This window comes from Pteropus medius, unplaced genomic scaffold (genome assembly GCF_902729225.1).
Source record: "Pteropus medius unplaced genomic scaffold, Ma_sr-lr_union100, whole genome shotgun sequence".
Classification (NCBI taxonomy): domain Eukaryota; kingdom Metazoa; phylum Chordata; class Mammalia; order Chiroptera; family Pteropodidae; genus Pteropus; species Pteropus medius.
In genome coordinates this window covers 8,124,215-8,150,097 of record NW_024344253.1, presented here as the reverse complement: position 1 = coordinate 8,150,097, position 25,883 = coordinate 8,124,215, and the positions used below count along the sequence as shown (strand labels likewise).

Genomic DNA, 25,883 nt, shown 5'->3' with positions numbered 1-25,883 from the left:
TTTGGGTTTCATTTCAAAGCTCAGCTGTTATTTTACTGCTTAAAAATTAAATAAAGAATCTAAAGGAGGAGCAAAAAGTGATTCCCTGAGGCAACCTCAATATTTATGCCATCCCTCCTTTTTGGATTTTGTATCTTCTAAGAAAATGGTGATTTGATTTATACCAAAATCAAGTGTAAAGGAGTTAAAGAAAAGGATTTTGATTTCCTACCTGGAAATATGCTTCTGATCCTAGTCACACATTCTTATCATCTTGAGTCTCGATTTCTCAGGTAAATTCAACAATCTGCTGACAAGAAGTTTTGTATTATGACTTCTCTTTCCACAGTGCATACATTAAAACCTGACAATAAAAATGACCTTGACTACTAACCACAGCAGCAAAGCTGAACCTATGGATTTGAAGAATGAGAGTATAAACATGAGGAAGAGGGAGAGGCTTAAAAGATAGGAACACATGCTATACCAAACTCCACATAATACCAGATGGAGGAGCAAGATAGGATTTAAAAAATTAAAATACGACAAAATAAATCGGCGATGATACTGAATAATAACCCAAAGGATAAAATAAATATCCATGTGTCTATACCTACATAAATAATTAAATAAATTGTGTAGATCCTCCCTCCCTTCAAGGAGTGTGGGCTGACTTCCAAAGAACAGAAGATAGAAAAAGAAAATTAGTAACCTTACAGTGCAAAAAGCTGGCAGACGCAACCTTACCCAAGTCATTGAGGTCGACATCACCAGTGATCAGCTCTGCTGCTAGGATAGACCCCCAAATCTAAGGCAATGAGAAGTACATCTCACTACTGTGGTCTTCTTCCCCAAAACCCATAACTCCAGCCTACAAAGTTCCTAGCCGACACTCTTCAAAAACGTCCAAACCTTCTGAAATAAGTGGAGTACACCATGGTATGCTGTGGTATATTATTCTATACAATATTGTATTTTATGTTATCTGTATTAAATATTTTAAAAGTGAGTAGCCAATCAATACTAAATGAACTTCTCAGGAAAACCAGAAAATTCTTTAAAACTGTTAACCAAGCACTCAAACAGATCAGCCTTTTTAGGTAATCATTTTGTTTATACAGTAACTGTTCTTTTTCTTTCATTTCGAAGCTTCCAAAACCCACCAGAATAACATCTCCAAATGCTATAGACTTTAGTTTTTTTCTTACCACAAATAGTAAGTATATTTTCACTATGCCTAACAATAACATGTTCTTTATTGATGATGCTGGCAATTATTTAAATAGGCTTATTCTATATCTATTTCGATGGAACAACAAGGTTAGCCCATTGCAGAAGCTTACGAGCACTCTCGCCAGATGCCCCATGCTGCTTGTGGATAGGCATTCCCCAGCCTCTTGGCTGAGTGACAGCAACCACAACAGCCCACAAGGCGGGTAGAGAATGATGAATAAAATGATAAATATTTGTGATGAAACAGGATGTTAGAGAGGGGGGAGAGAGGGGGGAATATCTCAACTGCTAAAGCACTGAAGCTACTTTGGAACTCAAACAGTATTCTCTTGTAAAACTGGGAGCAGTAAACATATCTTTTCTCCAGTGTTTTTCCCCCTTAATTGTAAATAATTTACAGAATTACTACTGCACAACATAACATCACCCAGGCACAGAATTTAAGACTCTCGGCTATCTATCAGACCACAAGCACTGTACTCCCAACAAATGCTTAATTATCCATTGAAGACAATTCAAACAGAGATGTGAAAATATAATTTTTCAAGTCAGAGAAGACACTTTCAATAGATCTGCCCTTGTTGTTGACTGACCATATAATTTAAACAATTATTTAATAGGTTAAACCTTTCATTGTGCTACTTAGTAACAACAATAATAGTACTTAACTGGCTCAAGAGCTTTCTCGTCGAAAGTAAATCCAAGAAATTCTGAAATCAAACATAGTACTTCATATACAGAGCACAAAGTTTGAGAGACATCTCTTATATGGAGTCTCAAGACTCAGGGCAAATGGCTCAAGTGGTTCCCATTTATTCGCACACTGATTCTGATATCTGATATTAATTAAGGAACAAAACAAAAGATGAAATTGCCACAATGGTTGAATTCTTTTGGACTCGTTTTTAGACATCATTATCACCAATAATGCCTCCTCAGAGTCCCTAATACCCATCTGCTTCATCTAAGTCATTTCTTTCTTCCTTTATTGCTGATTATTCCACCAAAACAAAGTAAAAAATAGCTAAAACTAAAGCACCTCTCAGTGACAATTTGCTATTTAAATGCATCTCTGATGATCTGTTCCATTGAAAAATGTCCTAACAGTGATCAGTCATTTTGCTATATTACAAGAAAACAGAATGGTAACCTGGGGTTGAGAAATGAGGACAGAAACCAGAACTGAGCAAGATTTAGCCAGCTCACTCACTTTAGACTAAATATAAATGTAAAAGCTTATATCAATACAAAATTTGAACTTCTACTAGTTTTTAAACTTACAAACTCAATTCACTCTGCCTGAATTTCAACTGGTATATTTGGCAAGGACCTCCAAATAAAGAAACAGGAAATTATATAGATGAATTTAAAGGCACATGTTCTACTTTTGTTTTCCCTCTGTTATCCTGATCATTCCCAAGAATGATTTATCAATTCCTTTATGCACTTCTCTTTAAAAATAATTTTCTGGAAAACCCAGTAATTTACATTTTGAAAGCAATGCCAGAGATAAAGGTCAAGTGTCACATACACTTTCCTTTAACAATACATTAGATACATTTCTGTAAATGTGTTGTTCAGCATGAGCGACAGGACATCGAACTTGAAATGACAAAATAAAAACCTATGAGAAGTACATGTAAAATCAGAGATGAATGTCATATTTCATTCCAAACACTATCAAAATGATACATTTTCTATTAGAGCACTTAGATCTAAATAGTAACTCATTTGGATATTAGTTCCTACCCTCTTTCTGAATGAAAATAAGGCAACTCGATTAAACTGATCATGTGATCAAAGGAGATAAATACCCTTTCTTACTCCTCAAATGAAAAAGAAAGTCCCACATACAAGAATATCTCTACAATATCTCTACACTAAAAATGCAAAATCAAAAGTATAACATTCTGTAAGAATAGTTACTCGTTCTCATCTGTCAATCCCAACTTGCCCCGAACTTCAACATCACATCCTATACCATTATTTTTCTGTGAAGTAATCACAGGCAAACTGTGGTTTTCATATCTATTGACATGGGATAAGATATGCCATAAACACACAACTGGCATGATTCTTCTTCCTCTATGATTTATTAAAACTAATTTAATTACCTTTTCTTAATAACTGTTTTTGATGATTTTGCTTGCCTATTTATTTTACATTTTTAATATAACAATTTCTCTTCTAAAATTACTTAAGAGAAACAATCTTCCATTAGCTTTTTAATTCTTCCTTCCCTGTACAAAATACCGGAAGAAATATTGAACTACTATCTCTAAATACAGTTAAGAAATATACTGCTCAACTATCTACCAATAAACTAAATATTTATCAAATAACTTAGGTTATTTTTAAATGATTATAAGATCAACTAAACCAATAAAAAAAAGTTGAAATGTTTTAAAATTTCAAAAGTATATCCCAAATTCTGAGCTTCACAGGAAGAAAACCAACAACAAGGCATAAGAGACTGCTAAAATAATTTTTGCAAATGACCAATAATTTGAAGCCACATTTCTGAAATTATATTTAAATTTTAAAATCAAGACACTGGAAAGTGTCCTAAGTGCTCAAAACAACATGGGAAAATTAATTTCCAAATATAGTGCTTTTAAAGTGTTTTATAAATATATTTTGTGATATTAAAACCTAATGATAAAATTCATTTCTTAATTTACCAGCTAGATTCATTGCATTCAGAAAGTCTTGACTGTAGTTTTCATCTACATTCTAAACTCTCAATCTGTAAATCTACATTTATCTGTAAATATTATTTACTAGATCTTCCAATATTAAAAATAGAAACTGATAATTACCCTCTAGCTTGATCATTCCAGATTCTAGATGATAGATGTCTATACGAATGCAATCCATTTGATAGCAGATCGAGAAGCAATATGAACAATGCTAAGCAGACAACCACACTACCTTATGACTGTAACTTTTAAATAACTTTGAAAGCATTCTTCAAAAACTAATCAAAATAGATAAACCAGATGACGCTAAGTTAAAATTGTTAAACTTGTAAAACAACAAAACATTAATTAAATCATACTGAGAAATATTAGGACCAAGGATAATGATAATTATTTATAATATCTAAAAAGTTCACAGAATCTTATTTTTCAAAAATAACTAAGAAATCAATTAGAAAAAGAATGTCAAGCCAGTTCCCGAAAAGAAATATAATTAATAAAGAAACCTCACTAATTATTAAAGAAATGCAAACCAAAACAATGCGGGGACGATTTTTTACTTTGACATGGTTGTGATGAAAATGTAAAGTGATCTGAAAATAGACACCATGTATAATAAAACAGTCATATCCTTTGACAAATAATCCCACAGGAGAAAAACTGAATATCCAGAAATAAAAAAATTTTAAGAAAATTGAGACCGTTAAATTAGATCGAAATCATATGGCCATTAAAATTAGAATGTAGAAATTAGCAAAATGGAAAGTGTTTAGGAAAATGTGATTTTCATAAGGACTATATCAAAATGTTTATAACTATTTGAAATCTGTGAATATGGGTAAAGATCAGAAGTGCATACAAGAAAAATTAAAAATCAAGTTGATACATTATTAAAGGTGATCAGATAGCTATGTGTCTTTTCTTTATTTGAGATATAATGTCACTTATGAGATAAATTAAAAACTTGACAAGACCAAATGAATTACAGTAACCTAATCGACTGCAAAATAAAATCTCCCAAATGCATCAACCAGTACCAACCACGAGACAATAACTATTCCACAGGCAAGTTCACCAACGCCCAGATCTCTGTACCCAAAGCGAGACTCAAATTTTATAGGAAAAGAGACTGTGAACAATGCATAGCATACCCATATTTTCTGTGCCACTGATCCATGCATGGGTCTTTAAAAGTCTCTAGTATGTGATGTTAAGGACTGTTCACTGTTATCTTTTTAACTGTACCACATCCATTATTCCTATGGAAGTTCAAAACACACTACCAAATCATGTTGTTTGAATACAGGCAGTTCTCAACTTACAAACACCTGACTGGCAAAAACCAAAAATAAAACCAGCTGCCACTGTCCCCGGGTTGTCGCCTGCTAACACCACCAGAGGTCTTTCTGATACTCCCAGAGAGACTCAGCTGTTGTGAAAAAATCTTAAGCTTTTTAGAGAGTTTGAAGGGAGAAAGACTCAAAACAGAGAAAGGAGGACCGGCCAAGGGAACCACACGAAGTCAGTGCTTAACCTAGATAGCACTCAATAAAAACTTAATGAATGAATTTTCACTCCTGTAGTTTGAGCCTGATTACTCTGCCCCTATTCTGGTCCAACGGCTTGATAACAGGCCTCCTTTGTGGGCTCCAGATTCTTGGAGCTGGGCCTAAGAAGGGAATCGAAAAGCAGAAACAAACAGCTGTGGTCAACAGGCTGACCACTAGATAGTTCGCAGGACAAAGTCTAGGCAGGACTAACCCAAAAAGGTCTATTTTCAAAACTGCAGGCAGAAAGTAGGTGATGTACAGAGAGACAAGACATGAGTGGTGAGAGAAGTCAGAAGATGAAAATCTAGCAAGGCTTATTAATTAGGATGTCAAATGAGATGAAAGAAATGAAGTCTCAGTGTGACAGAGAAGAAGTAGAGTTGGTATCAAGGTGAGGGTGGGCTGGGTCTGGTTTGGGGCTGAGCTTGTGTCCCTCAGAGCTCCAGTTTGATATATCACTCCAACTTCATTTGGATGGCCTTAAAGAAGCAAAATCACTTTATGCACATCTGAGGTCTAGGAAATTCCCAATCCATTTCACTCTCTCTATATATATTCATCTTCTGAAATTTCAAGCCACTCCATTGCTCAAAAATCTTCCTCAGCTCCTCTTACCAACTGAATTAGAGAAAACATAGAATCTCAGCATTTGAGAGGGTTTAAAGGTGTTTTAGTTCAACGACCCAATGAAAGGGGTAAAACTTCACTTTCATTCAAGATCCATGACAGCATGGTCCAGGCTACTTATGATTCTCTGTATGTCCCTCCACATTTCTTACCTCCTGGCTTTCACTCATGACCACGAGGCTGCAGAACTACAGGGGGCACCACTTATATACAGTCCACGTGAATGGTCCTATCAAAAGTTTAGTAATACTCATCTCTAGGGCAGCCATGAGGGGCTCCCACCTTCGTCTGTAACATGCTCTCCACATAGCATGCCATCTCCCAACTCATCTCTGTTCCTAAAGATGCTAACAATCCTTCAAGGTCCATGTCATCCATGAAACCTTTCCTGGTTCCTACAATTACTTGTAATTTTTTTCTCTAAATGTTCATTTCATTTGGTTTATGCTCTTTTTTGCATATTCTGTCTTCTTACGTATGTCTATACTAGATTGTACATATACGACCTGAGAATGTGAATGGCATAGGAATCAGCTCTCTCTATACACAGTTCCAGGACTATTACCAAAATCAGAGCAGGAACTTAAATAACTATTGGCTGGACTTTTGACTGCAAAGAAAACAGATGATTCAGGAACTAGAAAAGTTTGAGAGAATAGTTTTTAGACTGGAATTCAATGTACTGATGGGAGACATAGGACTAAATTTTGATAATTTGGTGCCTCAGGCCCACTGGGTTGGAGGGAGTGCTAAAAGGTAGGATATCACTGTCAAAGATACACTTTTCCTCATTTCACAATTTCACCTAACACCAAACATATGCCTATGGAAAAAGAGAATTCCTCTTCACCTCTTCCTCCTTCCAGTAAGAAGACACAACCATCTGAGAAAACCAATTCCAAATTCTACACATAGTTTTGAAACAAAGTACAATATAACCACACGATTTAACCTGTTATAGATAATATCAAAAAATAATTTTCCTTTTCAGGTAATGAAAGTCTATTAAAGGGCAAGTTGAAAGAACACGAATGTGAAACACTTGGAGAGCAGGTACACCATTCTAAATATGGCTTTCTCTACTACATGGAGACCATGTGTCTGCCTAGCACATAATATGCATTTTCTTAATGAGTATGCATGCTAAAATATCTATTTTAACAGATGTATCATGTTCCACAGAACCCACTGATAATTAACCATATAAAATATGATTTGGCATTAGTTTACATAGAAAGAGTCACTTTCAGATTGATATGTAAAGGTTTCTGTCTACATACAGAAATCTATCTGATTATTTTGAAAAACTCTGAAATATGCTGTGTTCGTGTGGCATTGGTATAGTAGACACTGGTTGATGATTCAAAATATTTTATTATGTATCTATATCTATATATTTATATTATGAAATATGAATCCCATGCATTTTAAGATCATTTAAATGTGAACAAAGCAGGAGAAAGAACAACAATATTAAAGAAGAGAATGAATTACATACTAAGCATGTAAAATAGGCCTTCGCATACCAAAAATTTCTGATATTTTAATACTCAAAAGGTTAAAATTACTTGGCTCTCTTCTCAGCCAGAAAATTTTCAGAGTCATCTTCTTGAACATAAATTACCACAGCAAATCTATCTAACTACTTATTTGTATTTATAAATGTATTTATATATATAGTTATGGAACCTCAGCTATAAGACAAGCAATTCATTAAGCCCTGGAAATACAGTGCCAGACAGGAGAGGCATGGTCTCCACTTTGGTAAAACTTAGAATCTAAGAATAACAAATAACTACTATAAATTGGGGCAGCTCGGTGATGCTTCTGAAGCTACTGAGATGCATGCATTTGCTTACCTCCCTTCAGCTTCCCCACTGGCCTACATTTTGTTCCAGCTTTTTAAGATCTTTGGTCCGATTTATATAGTTTGTCTATTTCCTTCTTCACTTTCAGGCTGTCAGTTATCACTTTTGCAATCAATGTGCCATCCTCTGCCACTGACACTATTCTCCCTCTATCTAATGTACAACTCTTCTCTAGAATAGGGACTAACAAGCTCTGAGTGAAAGGCTAACAGGTGATTTATATCTTTGTAGTCTGATGATATTATCCAGTTCTTTCTGATGTGATATTACTATCAATTCACTAACCCAAGCATACATTTGAGAAGACAATTTCAACAAATATTTTACCCACAAAATGTCCCGCCTCTTCTCACAGCCCCTTCTAAAAAAAAAACAAAACAAAACAAAACTACAAGAACATAAAAATAAAAAACCTGCACTTCTGCTTGGAAGAAATATCTCTGCTGCCAGAAAAGGTTTCTTTAAAGCAGAGAACTTAGAAATGGTGTCATAATATACAGACCATCGTTTCTCAAAGAGTAGTCCTTCAATCACCAGTATCAGAATGACCAGATTTTCTTAAAATCTAGGTTACCTATGCCCCACCACAGACCGAGTGAATTATATTTATAGAGCCCAAGAATTTGGGAGCCTGTTGAGCATGATAAAGCTTGAAACCACTGGTCGAAACAGTCAAAGAGTGCTTATCGAAGATGTTAGTATGAGCCCCAAAGGCCCACGTCCTCTATCTTACTATGAGTCTGCAACATTTACTGAGTGCCACTATCTACAAAGCACTGGATAAAATTAAGTTTAAAAGATAAATAATAAAGTTTAAAGGCTGCTTCTGCCCAGGGAGCTTCCATTCTAATCAGGAAGACAAAATTCAGGCATGTGAAAAAAGTCTTTAAAATATACACACACATTTGCGACAACATGGATAGACCACGAGATAATCATGCTAAGCGAAATAACCCAGACAGAAAAAGTTGAAAATCACATAATATCACTTAATGTAGGATATAATCCTAAAAGCAACACAGAAATAGGACAAACAGAGACTCATGGACATGGACAATGGACTAGTGGTTACCAGAGGGTAGAGGGGAGGAGGAAGGAGAGAGGTAGATGGGGTAAAGGGGGTCAAATATGTGGTGACAGAAAGAAATCTAACTATGGAAGGTGAACACACAGTGTAAATATATATATATATATATATATATATATATATATGCGCCTTACTGTTAAAGTGTACAGCTAAAACTTATTGGATTTCGTTAACCAATGTCACCATAAAAAATAAATAAGCAAACAAACAAACAAAATAAAAATAAAAATATACACACACTTTTAGGGGGAGCAGATGGGTGCACAGCAGCAGTCCCGTGTACAGTGGGCAAATAAATCCTGAAAGAGGCAGAGTTGATTCTGAGCAGAATATCGCTGAAAGTCAAAAAGGAAGAACTTCCAAAACAAGTTTGCGGTAGAATTTAAAAGGATTTTCAAGTGTGGGTCTCTGAAGAGGTGTGGAGATTGCCAGAGGGTATTACTTAAGATCAAGATGTATAATCATATATCTTGGTACCAGAGTCAACACAGAGAGAAAGAGAGATGCCCCAGAGCAAGATAAAAAAAAGCTGAGAGACTGGTTTGAAAAAGATCCCTGAACAGAAGCTTTTACAAATATATATTAACTTACTAGGCAGAGGCGGTATTGTTATGCCTGGTTTATAGATGAGGAAACTAAAAATGATCTGAAACTCCTTGCCAGAGTTCTTACTGTAGGACAGAGCTGGTGCTTCCTGTTGATCAGGGACTCCTCTTTGCCCAGCCTGCCACTACGTCCAGCAGAAGGATCACTTCACTACCTACCTACCCTTCAAAACAGCAAGCCATTCAAAAACACATTTCTACATCTTTCCATTTCAAGAAACCAGGTAAAAAAAATGTGTGTGTTATGTGTGGTGTGTGTGTGTGTGGCATGTGTGTGTGGTATGTGTGTTTGTGTGTGCATGTGAGCGTACAGTCACATATGAGTGTAATGTATTCACCAGAGTGTATGTGGAGGGGGTGTCACTGACCAATTTAACTAACCGCACATTATTTCTTAATTAAGAGTTATTGCATTTTAGTATTCCTATAGATGCTCTAGTGCTAGCGTTTATGGCAAATTATGTTTAAAAGTCAAAATCTATCAAAGTCTCTTTGATTTGTGACCAAAATGATCGCCCGAAATTGCCAGACTGGGTTAGTGACACACCTGTTTCCTCTGGCTGTACTGTCCAATATGACAGCCACATGTGGCTATTTAAATTTAAAATTAGCATTAAATAAAATAAAAAAATTTAGCTCTCAGGTGCACCAGCCACATTTCAAGTACTACAATGCCACATGTGGTGAGTGGCCACCATGACAGCCAGGACAGACAGAGGACATTCCCATCATTGCAGAGTTCGACTGGACAGCACTACTCCAGAGTATCACTCTTTGTGAAAGTATACCTACAGATCACAATATACACAACAATTGCCATTTACATCTAGTTCAATCGCGATCAAACTTTCATCCCTTCCACCTCTTCTGCTCATCATCTCTCTCTTTTCCTGGCTGCTTTTGTCTTGCTTTGAGACTTATGTGCACACCCATCTCCCCCACAGTAAGCTCCTCAAAACCAGTGGGGTCATATCCAGTTGAGCACGCTCTCACAACCCAACTCAGTAAGAGTTCCATAAATATGGGGTATATTCTTAATTAAAATATTACTAGGTAGAAAATATTACTAATGGGATCATCCAAAGAATAAAAATATAGATATAGAAGGAAGAAAGAAATAAGAAGAGTCTAAAACATGAAAGGTTTTGTTTGTAATTATTCCTAAGAGGCACTACTTAGATGTAAATATTGCCTATGCGGCATATTTAGAAAAAGGAAAAAAATCAAATTATTTAAGAAGTATATCCAAAAATGTACTTAGCTCACATAAGTCAGAAGAGCACTGGGCTATCTAATCTATGACACTGTCATCAGCCAGCAGAGAGACTGGTCCCCTACTACCGTGCAGGGTGACAAACCCAGTGCTCATGGTGACCTATGGGAAGTGGACTGCACAGTTTACGAGGACCTTCACAAAAAAGTGTGTATCAATTCATTTCTTATGTGACTACAACATCCTCAAAAACTCAAATCTTGGATTCCAAGTGAGAACCTCTACTTATTTTCACTCTGAGAACTTCTTCCGGGTCACTAAAAAAAGGTAAATTTCCTTCATGTTATCATTTGGATAGTTTCAAATTATTTTTAAAATGAACAAAATCTGATTTAAAAAAAAAAAAAAACCTGTTTGAGGGAAAAACCCCAGATATCAGGGCACACTGGATATGTTTACGAAGATGGAAAAAATTATCATGTTTGTGCTTCACTACTTAGTGTTTTATTTAGTCAACTTCATTAAGCTTCTGGACACTTTCTTACAAGGTGTGGAAGCTGGCAATACCTACGGGGCCACCTTAGACCAGAGGAAAGGTACCTTCACAGGAAATGAAACCAAGCAAAACAGTGAGAGCACAACTGATGACAATCAGAGAGATTCACGATAAGGACTAGAGGGGGTGATGGGGGTGGCCTGCAGAGGAAGTGAAACCTAAAACAGGGCTTAAGATGCATCATTTTCCACAAGAAAACTCACCCCCTCTTGCCCCATCCTTGCCTTCAACCCCGTTTCTGTCACCAGTATGGCCTTTCTTCATTGTTAAGATTTTAGATTGGTAGAAAGTGGTCAGCTGAAAGACCTACCCTGCAAAGTTCTTGATCAGTCAGATTCGCAGCGGGAAGTTGCATTTCTGCACACACCTTTCCAGCCACCATACCCCGAAACTCGACTAGAGTCTTGAGACATTATCTGGCTCTCAGTATATGAAAAAAGGCACTGGGGATATATATGCTTATAGATTTTGCAGTCAGTCCTGGTACAGGCAACGAAGCATGACGGCGAAGTGCCAGGCTCTGGCACCAGCCTCCTGGATTAGAATCTGGGCTTCACTGCGCATTCGTTTGTAACCTTGGGCAAGCTATTTACCTTCTCATTGCCTCCATTTTCTCATCTGTCAATACAGTTACCATACACCATCAAATTTAAGTTGTCCACTAATATTAAGACATGCATTTTTTTTCATATTTCAGCATTTCTGACATCAGACTGGCCTCTTACAATTAATTGGAAGCTTTATTGTTCTTTCTTAAAGTACATCAAATACTATCAGAAGCTAATTAATGATACCTTACCATCTAAGAAACCTACTTTATAGGGTTTGGGCAAGGATTAAATTAGTTAATGTAGTTTAGAAGTATTTAGAACAGTGCTTGGCCCTGAGTAAGATGCTCAAATGTCATTAGTTAATATTATTGAATTTATGACTGAAAATGGACACAGTCATAAGATAAAATCCTGTTATTATGGTTTAAATGTTAATTAATGCAGCGGTGTTGGAGAAAATGGTTAAATATGTAATCAAAATCTGATTTTATCTTTAGCCCTTGGCACTGTGCCTGGCATACAGTAAATTCTTAAAAAATAACTGTTGAGTACAGCAATTAAATGTAGATCCAGCCCTATTCACACCAAAAGGCTCCCCATAACACACAAAACATCTACTATTCCCTTATATAAAGGGAAACCAGTAGGTACATGGCTCGTTAAAGCTATGTTACATATGACATATTTCTACTTTGTTTAGGTTTTCTCCTCCTATGAGCCCTCTGCCTCAGTGTCCACAAAGTTAAATCCTGAACCCCATCTGTCGACCCCAATTCAAATTTCATTTCCTCTAAGAAGTTTTTTCCATCTTCACCTCTCTCATTTGGTCTTCTTTCAATCCCCACCCTCACATTCATCTCAGCTACCATACACACTTTATTTTCACCTCACTGGACAAACTAATACTACCTTTTATTAAAATATCATGTAAGAAGGAGCACTGTATCCTGACTGCCACTGTTTCCCCGGAAGGCCTTACACAGAAGCAATCTGCTTGTATCCATCCCCCCTCCACCCCCCAAAATATGCTGAAGTCCCAACTGTGGTACCTCAGAATGTAACCTTATAAGAAATGCAATCATTCTTGCAGGTATAAATAGTTAAGATGAGGTTATACTGGAGAGAGATGGAACCCTAATCCAATATGACTCATGTTCTTATGAGGATGCTGCCATACGAAGATAGGGACACAGAGAGAACACTGAGTGCAGTTGGAGGCCGATATCAAAGTGATGCATTTACAAGCCAGAAAATGCCAAGGATTGTGGACCATCACCAGAAGCTAGGGGAGAGGCATGGAAGAGATCCATCCTCAAAGTCTTCACACAATATATTCTACTCTTATCCTCTCCTCTACCCCAATTCAATTACCGTCTATATTCCAGTGGCTCCCGAATTTCTGTCTCCAGTCTGTTCTCGTCTGTAGACCCACAGGTTCAACTAATTATTTGATATCTCCATTTAGATCATTCAAAGCCATTTTGAATTCAACAAGTCCAAAAACAGAAGTCACTATTCCCTTAAATCAGGCTCTTCTATGAAGAATTTCATTCCAGTGAATGACACTTCTGTCCATTCAGGTACGCAAGCCACACACAGGATTCATTCTTGGCTATTTCTTCTCCTTCACCCTTCACATTCAAGCCACCAAGTCCTATTTCTACTCCAAAAAACTATCTCAAATTTGTCACATCTCCCCGCTTTTCTCCATTCTCTGCCTGCACCACTCCACTGCACTGGATTATTCCACCGTAGTAACCTACTCTCTGGATTACCATAATAGTCTCTTGACTATTGTCACTATAGATCAACTCCTGGCACCCTTCAATTTGTTCTGCAGCAGACTGAGTAACATGCAAAATGCAAATCTGACCCTTTCATCCCCGTACTTAAACAACTTAAACAACTTCCTGTTCCATTTATTTTAGGACAAAATCAAAATCCTAACCAGGTTTACAAGAGCTTGTGTGGAATGGCCCTGCCGGCTCCCCCAGCTCCGCCTCCCTTGCTCTCAATGCTCCAGACACAGCAGTGCTCCTTTATGTCTTTCATAGGAAGCATGATCCTGCCCATCACAGGGTCTAGCGAGGGCTGCTCTCTCAACCTACAGAGCCCACCAACTACCTTCATTTAGTTAATGTCTCCTCATCATTCATTCTGGACTCAACATACCCCTTCCTCAGAAAACCTTTCCATGACTTTTATGACATTTTCAGTTCACCACAAAGATGAACTGCCCTATTCCCTTCCCTCCTAGTCCCTTATTCATTTCCACCATAGCACTTAAGCATAATTTGTAATTGTATATCTGTAAGATTATTGGATTAATATGGGTGAATGTCTCCCACCTAAGCTGAAACCATGCCCCTCTTGTTTCTGCTGTATCCCCAGCTCTTAGAACAGTGCTTGGCACATACCACACACTCAATAACTATTTGTTTAAAAATTTAATGAATAGTAAGCAAACATATGTGTTGAAAGAAGCTATTATGCCTTAATTGTCTATCATATTGTAATGCAAATTCTTTTTTTAGAAAGATATACACAGTATTTTTTAATTTCCCAAAAGCTTCTACTCTAGCATAGTAGACACATAATAAATGTTATGTGATAATTTAGTTTAGGTTAACTAGATTTTAAATATATTCTTCTGATATAGTATTGTTAATAGCTATGCTGCCATACACAATTATTAACTCATGTCACTGAAAATTTCAAATCTGAGTAGCTGATAACTTCTTTCCTACTCTGATTCTAACAGTCCACGTATGAATAAGTAAAATCAAGTAACAGTTTCGTATGTGATGTGCTGTCGGTTTTAGCACCAGTTCTTCCTTTTTCAGGATGATCAATCTACTTGATACGAAAAATAAAATACGCTAATAACAGAAAAATAAAGTACTGATGTTACATCACCAAAATGAAAGAGTCACTTACGCAGCCCAGCTCTATTACAAAATTTTTCGAGTACATATCATGGTATGATGTTGAGAAGGGAACAGCAACAGCCTGCATGTACCACTTCCAGGTAAAATTACACACATCGCAGATAGCAAACAGCTAGGAGTGCATGCAAACACCAAATTAACTAATTTTATTTTTATTAATAGTGCCAATAAGACAATGCAACATCTTTTCTAAATGATGGGGAAACGGTAGCATCTTATTTCTTTTATTAAATAAGAATCTTATAAACAACTTCTAATGATATGTGTCCTCAACGGCTGCCACAACCTTGGACACGATTGTACAAAGGACAACAATGCTAAGCAATATCCCATAAATAATCACACCTGTACATCAGATAAACAAATTCTAGTTCTCTAATAGCGTCTAACACTCTCTCAAAACCATACTATTTTTCTGTAATTTTAACAAGAATAATGTTAGTAATAAAAGGAAACAACCATAATAGTCTCTCTACTTCCCTTCTCAACACTTTCTTCCTTCAAGCCCCTCCTCTTTACTTCCTACTCTTTTGCTATTAATCAAACTCGGTATCGAAGCTACAACAGTACCCTGAGAGTGGTCATAGATGCAAATGCTGCTTCTTACTAACTACATCCTTCTGGGCCTTACACCCAACCCTGTCCTCTTACTTGGGATCCAGTTCCAAATTTAGATGCCATTAGATAAAACCTACTAAGGCATTAATAGACTAGATGCTTCTCAAACGCAGCATTTGGAGGTTCTGCATTGGCTTTCAAATCTGCAGGCCTGTGGCTGTTTCAGAGCCATTTCCCCAAGATTCATGCCCGTGAGGTCATGCCCAGCTGACCTCTTTGGAATGTGATACCCTGAAGCACAGCTGTAAAAATAGAGTACTCTATAACGACTTCTTGTTCACCAATAAACATAATGTTCTTTCAATCTTAGCGAACTAACACATTCGTATAATTGTATAAATACAAAGTGAAATAAATGAATGAAAGAGCCTTAACTCATATATAGATATTTTCCCATGACAAAGAAATGTAAAAATAAGCTCCTACACATGCAGGTTCCAATAATATAGGATAGAGTGAAGGCATAAAAACAATTTAACCAAAAGAGCTCGAAGTCACAGATTAAATCATTCCCACCGTGATTTTTAAAAAAAATATATAAACGTCTGTAGTTAACACATTTATGGTGTATTTCTTCAAGTATATAATTCCCTACATATTATTTGATTTTTAAGTAATACAATTTAGACTGTTTTATTTTTAAAACATGTTTTTCTGCTTTGGTTTAAATATCTTTGTTAACTCCAAGTCACCTATCTATTCTATGGCTCTACCTAGTTTAATGACATTTTCATTCACTCACACTGGTTTTCTTAATACCAGTGTACTTTCAATGTGTTTTTAAGTCAATAAAAACACAAGCAAAAAGAATTCTCAAAAATTATAAAGACTTTTGAAGTAAGTCACCTTAACTCTTTTTTCAAGACAAAAGATCTCAATAAAGTAAATAAAAGGAAAATTAGAAAACAATATTGTTAAATGCTCTTAGTATAAAATACCCTCTGCCTTCTTCCTTATAATAGTGGTTTTCTCCACCAGTTTCAGAGATCTGTATTCTAATATCTGATTCATAATTGTACTTTAGAACTTAAAAAATAATTCCTACTAGATTCTCACTGATGAAATCAGAAATGTGCTTTACCAGCTGCAGCTCAAATCAGGAACTGTCTACAACTATCTTCTAAGTAAATCTAAATCCGCAGTAATCTTCTTCTCACATATAAGCCTTTTTTTTTCAGAATCACATTGCTCTTAATGAAACACGTCATAATGCAGTTTATAGTATGAAAAAGTTTATCATTATTCTCTTCAAAGATCCAATTTTATAAATACCTTCTTATTTACCATCTACAAATATACTCTATATTCACAACTATTAAGCTTTAGGGAATAAAATGCTATATACATTGTCTATATAAGAATACTAAAGTAGCATTTTTAATATTGATAACTATAAGTATATTTAGTTTTTTTTAAAAAAAGCTACCCCGATACGGCCCTCACTTGGCTCCTTTCACATTTAGTGTGACTATTCTCAAGTAATAGTAATAAATTATAAATAAATATATGCCAACTACGCACTAGTCACTAATGTTAATAGTAAAGAATCCTGGTCCTCAGGAGAAGCAGAAATATCTCAAAGAATTACCTATTCACCAGAGGTAACCACAGGAGTTAAAAACACTTTGTATTCTTTATTCTGGGTAAAAATAAAGAGCTTTCTAAGCACATTTTTATATACTTAGAAATAAACTTTTTAAAAAGTATTTCTATGGTAGGAAAGTGAGTTTCATCACATAAAGTTATTCTGTTAATTGCAAAGATACAGTAGTTCAACCTTTCTAAAAGGCCAGCAAACACTTCCTTTCACATTCATTTCCTCTCCAAAGATAAGAATTCTAGTCCCGTTTTGCATAACTGCTACATAAGGTCACAGAGTCACAGCTAAAAAGAAAGTCACAAATATAAGAATAATGCCCCTTCTGTCATACTCTGCTACTTATCTGTCACGTAGTTATCTTGGTATCTCCTAAGTCTGGTTTCCAAAGGTCAGGGCACTTGGAGCTGGCTTCGGTCCCCTGACTCACAGCTTTCCAGTGGTGCTGTACTCTTGTACCAACCAGAGAGCACATTTATATTCTGGATTACCACCCCCCAACAAAGATCCAGTGACCCACATCAGAAGGAGAGCTCATTTGGCTATTCCCCAACTACCAAGAAACAAATTCCCAAATATATCTGAAACTTCAAGAATTTAAAAGCTGGATTATCATTTGAAATAATAAAAGAATAAAATTCCCTTAGAAAACTAACAAAATCTACCACTAACAGGAAGAAAACATTTTTAAAATCAGATTTACTAATCTGAATAAAGTAATTATTAATCCATCCCTTTTTACTAATTCATTCACTCATTTATCCAGTAAATGTATATTGAGCTGCATTAAGGAAGCAGGAGGTCCAATCATGATAAAGAAGAGTCTGGGGTTTGCATTCAGACGACCTTTTAAACTCAAATTTTGTGACCTTGGACAAGATGCTTAACCTCTCTGTCCTTCAGTTTTCTCACATATAAAATGAGGAGACTAACAGCCCTAATTCGTTAAGAGGATAAAGATTTAAGGATATGAAATAATAAAATATGAGTATTAAATTAATTTATGCATGTAAAGTGCCTAGAAAAATGCCTGGCACCCAATATATATTTTTTAGTTCACTGTGAACTAAAATCTTGATCAGATTCTAAACCTGCAAGGATAAATAAGGTTCTATTGCCCTCTCCCTACTGAAGATGACAATCCAGTAGGATCATAAACTAATTTCAAGCCAGTGATTTATCCAAGTATGAAAGCACTAGAGGGAAAGGATTATAAAACTTCTTTTGGAAATTGGAGGACTTAATCCTCTCTTAGAAACTTCTGTATCAAATTTAAATGTCTCCCCTACACATCAATAGTCTGATCTTATAGAGTCATTCATAAATACCAAATGACAGAAGAATATAAATGCCAGCCACCTCATAATTATTAAATCACTTTTCAGTGCTTATCTTACTTTAACCCTTCAGAGCCCTTGGTGCTGATGCTCACTCCCTCTTTGGAGAAATGCTTGACTCCCTTGGCAAAGTAAGACATGACTTTCCCGGTTGCCCAGCTACCTCTCTGGTCCACATCTTGGTGGTCTGGCCTCAGCATGCATCTCTCCCCTATTATGCACGATCTCTCAGTTGTCTTTTAAGTTTCATCTGTACTAAATTGTTTAGAATTCCCCCAAACTCCCCCATGTCTTCTCAAACCCTCTCCAAGTGTTCTAGATACCTGCTGACCATTGGAAGGGCCGTTGAGGGAAGTCCCATTTCACTCCTCCCCAAAGGATGGCTTAGGGAGCCATCTAAGTCTTATCACTCTCTATTTCCTTCTGTTTTGCACTTATTCTATAATATCCTAATTGTTGGATGCCAAACCAGTTCCCTCATTAGACCATGATGTCTTTGAGGGTAGTCATATAAGCATTAAATTATTATTTGATAATATATAAGTATCACGAATAAATAAGACTTTTTAAAATGGTCTTCTTACCTAGCATGTGCTGAGAACAAGTGCTTTATATTAATTTGTTAAATCCTCACAACAATCTTTGAAGTCGTTTTAGAAATTATCTCCATTGTACAGATGAGGAAAACCGAGGCTAAGAGAAATGATGTAACTTTTCCAAAGTCACACGACTAGAAAGTGGCTGAGACAACATTCAAACTCAGGAAGCCCAGCTCTGAAACCCATGACCAGGAGGTCATGCCCTATACTGCCTATACTGATTTCCCAGCCGTAAAATAAGCAACAGAACTGGCTCTCGACAAGAATTATAAAATTTACATCCCTTTCGAACCTTAAATATAGATTTTAAAACAACTGATTTGCCCCTAGAGACAAAGAAAGGATCAGATGACCACAACAAGTTCCTTCCACTACTATATACCCTCTTCTATTATTTCACATACTCACTGTATTCTCCAAAAAGCAAAGAAACATGTTTTAACCTAAATCCTGACCAATATCTAACACACTATGTATTATCAATAAATCAATAATTACTGAATAGATACATCACAGATCATAGGGAGAAATCTTTAATAGTAAGCCCTATTCCCATCCGCCCTGAGATAACTCATGGATTACAGTCCTAACCTTACCTCCAAAGTTTGCCATGAAATATCTCGCTTTTATTATTATTTTCACATCGCTCTAGTATATAGTCAGTCTTTGGAAATAAATGACATCATTCTATTTATAGTGTTCTGTTTTTAGTAGTCCGATCGTTGAAAATGTCAAATCCTAGAAAACGTAGCATTCCTAAGCGAGCTGCCCTTTTTTTCTAAACAGGTAAAGGGTTAAATGTTTAAAACAGTTAAATAAACACAAGCCAAAATATAACTCAGGATATAAAGAAAAAAATAAGATAGAGAGGTGATGCTACTAACTACATCTCCCATCATGCTAACTTCCATCTCTCACATGTATCAGCACTTTCACTTAGCGACCCAACTTTAAGAGGTTATATTGAGCACTTTGAGAAGTCTTCTTCTAAGACCACTTACATTCAGTTCCAAATATTCTAGTCAAGACACATTCTTGGGTGGAACCCAAACAGTCCATTTTTCATTTTGTCAAACTTCAGGGAGACAGGGAAACTAAGACCCACAATCAAACCAATGTTTTCATAAGTAAAATCTATATTTCCAAATTCTATAGTCAGGTTGCTCATTTTGTCACAAATATCTACTGAGCACCAAGATCAGCTACACAATTTGCAGAGCCCAGTGCAAAACAAAAATGCAGAACCCCTAGTGCAAAAATTACGACATTTAAGACATCAGAGCAATAAACCAAGCTCGGGGCCCTTCTGAGATTGGGGTTTTGTGGGACTGCACAGGTCACACGCCCACCCAACAAGCTAGCCCTGTTGAGCCCCTAGATTGTATGTGGGGCACCGACCTGCACTGGAAGTACAGAAATGGCCTTTTAACCCACAATCCCAATTTCCAAAAAGGCTCAAACGCAGCATCAAAGATCTTGTTAGGTAATCAGCGGTCAAACATAAACTACATTGAAGAGCTCAAAGACTCTGGATCTCAAACTGCTATGTAGACCCTTAGGGTTAAGTGCTAGTAAAAAAGTGATTCAAATTGAAGTGCACTGCTCTTTAGCTTCATTCACTAAATGTCTTCTTTTGTAAAGCAATAGGTCAACATGCTTTTTAAAAAAATACTCTCCTCAGATGAAAAAGGAGGGTTACAAATAATAATCACAGTAAATAAAGCACCCAGGATGCCAATACTTCTAAATATTATGCTTCTTTCAATATTTTTCAACTTAATAAAAGTCTATTGTGATCTACTATATATTTACATTTCATTGAAAAATTAAATAATGTTTCATATCGGCTGAATTCAAATCACTAAACAAAAAGAGGATTCTGAAATTATGGCCCAGGCACATGAAATAACATCTGAAACATGAGAGACAGCAGCAGCACCTTAATTTCTTCATTTGCACCTGTACACTGGGCATCTGCTCTGGGTGGAGCACTGTTCTAGACATTGGGGATTCAGTGAAGACGAGACAAAATCTGCCCTGGCTTGTGCAGTTCATTGGTAAAGGCAGAGGGTAGACAACAAATTCTTTTAAAAATGTTTTTTAAGATATTTTAAATGACAATTCCAAGGTATAACAGAGGATTGTATTTATTCTAGGCTTTTCCTCCAAGAGGCACAAACTTCTTAGCTGAGAAATAAAAAATATTTTTCTACCTACGCTAATCAGAACTGTAGTTTTGGTCACTTGGCACAAAATTCTTCTGCAGCATAAAAACAGAATATACTCTCCCTCCCACCCCAAAGTAGATAGATTCGTAATTCATGTGTGAATCAAATTACATATGTTTGGGCCACAGTTGCAAATGAGGTATTGGGTCTGGATTAACATTATAAAAATTCAGATTCAATGTACAGTCCATAAGAACTCACAAGGTGGTTTTCATAAAACAGCATGCTAATCTCCTGGTTCTTATGAGATTTAATTAATATGTCTAAGGATCCTACTTAGCAACTCCAACGAGATGCTGCGTAAAAACTAAGGATTACTGTTAATACAGATCTGGAGTAATTGATCCTTATCTTAATACTGCTAAATAAATATTTTCATAATACCAGTGCTATAAATGGCCAAGCTGGGCTTAAAAGCAGTTAAATCTTATTACAGAGAAAATAAACATGCTGCAGGGGACCCAAATATAATGTGGCCACAAAGTATGAAACTAGCATCCACTTTGACAGTTTTCCTTGTTGTGTCAGATACAACTTCTAAATAACTTTACCACAGAGAGAGAAAAGGGGAAAAGAGAATCATATTTTTAAAAAACTAATCTTGCATTAGCCTGGTGCCTTCCAGTTTTACAAAACATTTTCACTCTCACACCATCTCATTTGCCCCTTGACTCCGTTTAACTGTTTAGAGCGTGCTATAATGGAGTCTACTCTCTTTGGCATAGTACCAAGGAGCTACAACTTCCCCTCTGTTCTTAACTTCTAATTTTATTTCCTTTAGTGGGCCATTGAGAATATCTGTACAAATATTTTTGTGCATTTCATAACCAAATAAGAGTACTACCATAACAACTTGAGTGAGGCTTGGATAGTAAAAAGAGAGGATCTCTTCTGTCAAAGGGAAAAGTGATTTAAAAAAGATATAATTTTTAAATCTATAGCTCTTCTTCCAAGTGTATTCAAATAATCTTCAATTTCCTTATTGCATAAACCAGCTGAAAGTGTCCCAAGGGAAATTACATTGTATTATACACCCATCTAATGATCCCGCGGGGACTTATTTTAAAGGAAAATATTTAGGCAATAATTACAAAAGCATAAGTCAGTGATTAGTTTCATGACAGTTTAACTTAAACACGTAAACAGTGTATGTCCCAATTTAGAATAATTTCTAGGATTACTGCGAAGTACTAAATAATATTTTCATCTGTGAAATCCCTTCTCTGACAAGCCTTTGACATAAGAAACCATAGCAGACCTCCCAGTGAACTTTGGCATTTTGGCTTGTGTGGCCAAAAGAGCAATCTACCATTACAAAGCCTATTCATGAGTCAACCAGAGACGTTATCACAATGATGACTGCCCAGCTGATAGGACCCTTCTTTATCATGCTCTCGAGTATACAAAACACATGAGATCCATGTTACTAAATTATAGATTCTTGGTACTAAACATCAGTTCTAAAATGTAACTTGAAAGGTCATTAATGCAAATTAGAACACTTTTTACTTAAAAGGCTGGATTTACTGCTTGGCTTCAATTTCTTAAACCTATCTAAAGCGAAAAAAAAAGTTAAAAAAAAAAAAAAACAGTAAAATTCCATCTATAATTTGAGGATAACACATCCAAGGCCACAGTAATGTTCTCAAATTGACAAGACCATTAATATTTTTTTTAAACTAGATTCACTACCTAAATAAAGATTAAGTGCATAAATACTAAGATAATTTTCTAGTACTGATTCTGTCTCCAAGCGGATAAAGGCATGATGCTTGTGCTTTACACTAAATATGCACTTTGTTGTTTCCACAACAAAGTAAAATGTGACAGTTAGAAGGAGGGTTAGACAAGAGGTTTCTTGTCAGGGCTTTGTGAAAAAAGAAAGACTACATTCTAGCAAGGCGATGTAAAAGTCTACTCAGGCCCTCCGGAGTCGGCATTATTCAGCACTATTCGCCCCGATTTCGGGAGCCTGCCAATGCTTTTGGCCCACCTGACCGGGTGTTCTATTATGCAAGTGCTGTGGTCTCCCCAAGGCCAGTGGCATCCCGGTCCGTTCAGCACAGTGGCGTTCCCTGGCAAGCTCGGCCAAGTGAGCCACTGCAAAATAAGTGCATCCTCCTCGGTGTCCCTGCCCCCGCCGACCCGGAGTGGGTAGCCCCAAGGGCCGGCCGGCGCCCTGGCCCCGAAACGAGGTCTGGGCGGGCGCTGCCGCGGCCTCCGGGGAAAGCGAGCCCCACTTTCTCTGGGCAGGAAGGGGGGAGGCCGAGAGCATTTCCTGTTGTGCAGCTGAAACGAGCGGAGACGTCATTGCATTCACACTCCCTCGGGTGTCAGCGGACCGGGGGCCAAAGTTCAGCCCCTTCCAGGGCGGGCCGAGCGCGGCGGGGACGAGGGCTCGGTGGCCGGGGCTCCCGGGTCCTGGACGGACGCCCGGCGCCTGGCGGCCGCAGAACCCCGCGCGGGGACGCGGCCGAGCCGCCTGGAGCAGCGTCGGCCGCGGGGGCAGTCGCTTTTCCTCCCAGAATAAACCAAGACCAGCAACTACTGCAGGCTGGCCTCCCCGTCCCCCATTTATTTCCCAGGGTGAAGGGAAAGGCGTGTGTTTCCAGGTGCTTAGAGGAAGCACTTTCCTTGCGCAAGTTTCTTAGCTTAATTTTTAACGTAATTTCCCCAAAGATGATTCTTTCCCACCAGGATTATTTTTAAATAATCAAAAGTGAAAATATTTTCAATGTTGTTGAAATTAAGTCTCTTCGATTTTTAGCTCCTATTGTGGATCCCTCTTAGCTGCCAGATAAAGAGGGGAAAAGAACTTTTCTGAACTGCATAGCTCCAGTGAGGTCAAAAAAGGCAAGAATATACCCCTTTGACGTCTCTAAAGCATGTTCTGTATGTTTTCATTATTAAAAGACCCATTACACAACACATAAAGCCCTTTTACTTACTAGGTCCTTAATTTATCATATCTCAAATGTCTAATATAAAAAATCAGAGTCTCTTAAGAATCTTTCAATCTTGTACTTATCCATTTTAATGGCACACAAAACTTTTGGCCAGAATGTTTTAAAATGGCAATTACCCATTCGTATAAAAATAATTGTGATTTTTAAAGTTTCCTTTATTCTAAATTCCCAGATTTCCATTTACTTTCAAACCATAAAGTAGATTATAACCATGTGTCATTCTAGAGAAGCGGTGGTTTATGGTTCATAAGGATTAAAAATAAGACCACAAGGTATTGTATAACCATTTTTAAATTAAAAAACGAAAGTTTAATGTGTCAATGAGACTGTCAATTACAAAACAAATTATAGATTGTTTTTCTCATGGTGAATCAATGTTACAAATTATATTGTGCCAACAACTCTAACATCTGAACTAAGCAATGTTTCACATCAGAACATAGAATTAAAACATTTCGTGTTCTACCACAGGTAAGCTATATATAGACTTCGGGTGGTAATGATGTGTCGATATAGGTTGTACCATTTTGGTGCAAGATTTTAATAGTGCAGGAGGCTGGGGCAGGGGAGTGTTAGGAAGCATATGAGAAATCTAATTCTATTCAATTTTGCTGTGAACCTAAAACTTGTAAAAAAAGTAAAGTTTATCTTAAAGATATATGGTTAGGGTGTTATAAGTATCATATTTCAAATATGCACTGCATTGTAACCTACAGATTCACAAGTAAAGGAATCTTGAGAATTGACCAAAAAAATTATCTTGATGCTTTCATGAAGTTCATCATCTGGGTCTACCCCTGCTTATCAAAGAAGTTATATATACTGAAAAAAAATATTTTAAATGCTAAAAAAAGACTTTACAATTTAATATAGTTAGTTGCCCTATCCAGCCATTCACTACTTCAGGGCAATGTTAAAGGTATTGTTGGCTTCCATGTAAATTGATCCAAAGTCCCTGGGTGCTTTTTCTGTTGTCTTATTTTCTAAACATCTGAATAACACAATTATTTTATCATGTAACAATTTAAACCTGCATAGTTTATTATTGTTGACCATTTCGCTTCACATATATTCCTTTGCCCATTTTATCAAGAACTTGACTCAGAGAACACAGGACTATCACAGACTAATGGATCTCAGATGGGCTCCTTTCAGTCTTGTTGGCGAGGAATCCCAAATCCTTCCCCTTCCCATACTCCAAACTCTGAACTAAAACCACACCCTCTATACTTCATAGGATGCTCTGTGCTAGCTTGATAGCCAGTGCCTCTGCCTGAGAATGCTGGGAGAGGACTACAAAATAATCACATCCAAAGGCTTTATCTACTTAGCTTGAATACAGCAATATTTAACAACCGTGAGCTTCACAAATTGTATCAAAGGATTCTTGATTATAAAAGTGATACCGATGTGATCTCACACCAAGTTTTTTCAGTGGCTTTTTTCCCCTCATATCATCATTTTACCCATTAAATCACTACAGTGATTCTTGTGGTTTTGATTAGAACATACTTCTACTTATTCCTTTAAATCATCTGCCAATGGTATACCATTAACACTCCACAAACTGCAAGTGACTGCCCAAATACTGTCTAAACTCACTGAAGATTTTATTCAAAGTT

General features: G+C 36.7%; 1 protein-coding gene across 5 annotated transcripts in view; it reads right to left on the bottom strand.

Moving 5' to 3' along the window:
* HIVEP2 (HIVEP zinc finger 2) overlaps positions 1–25,883 on the bottom strand; it is a 180,200-nt gene that overhangs the window by 138,382 nt on the left and 15,935 nt on the right. Inside the window, exon 1 of one of the 5 annotated variants that reach the window (XM_039869743.1) lies at positions 212–3,551. The exons of the other annotated variants lie outside the window; for them this stretch is intronic. The gene's annotated coding sequence lies outside the window, so the exon portion shown is untranslated. Of the gene's footprint in view, positions 1–211; positions 3,552–25,883 lie in introns of those variants that run through there. 5 annotated transcript variants of the gene reach the window in all.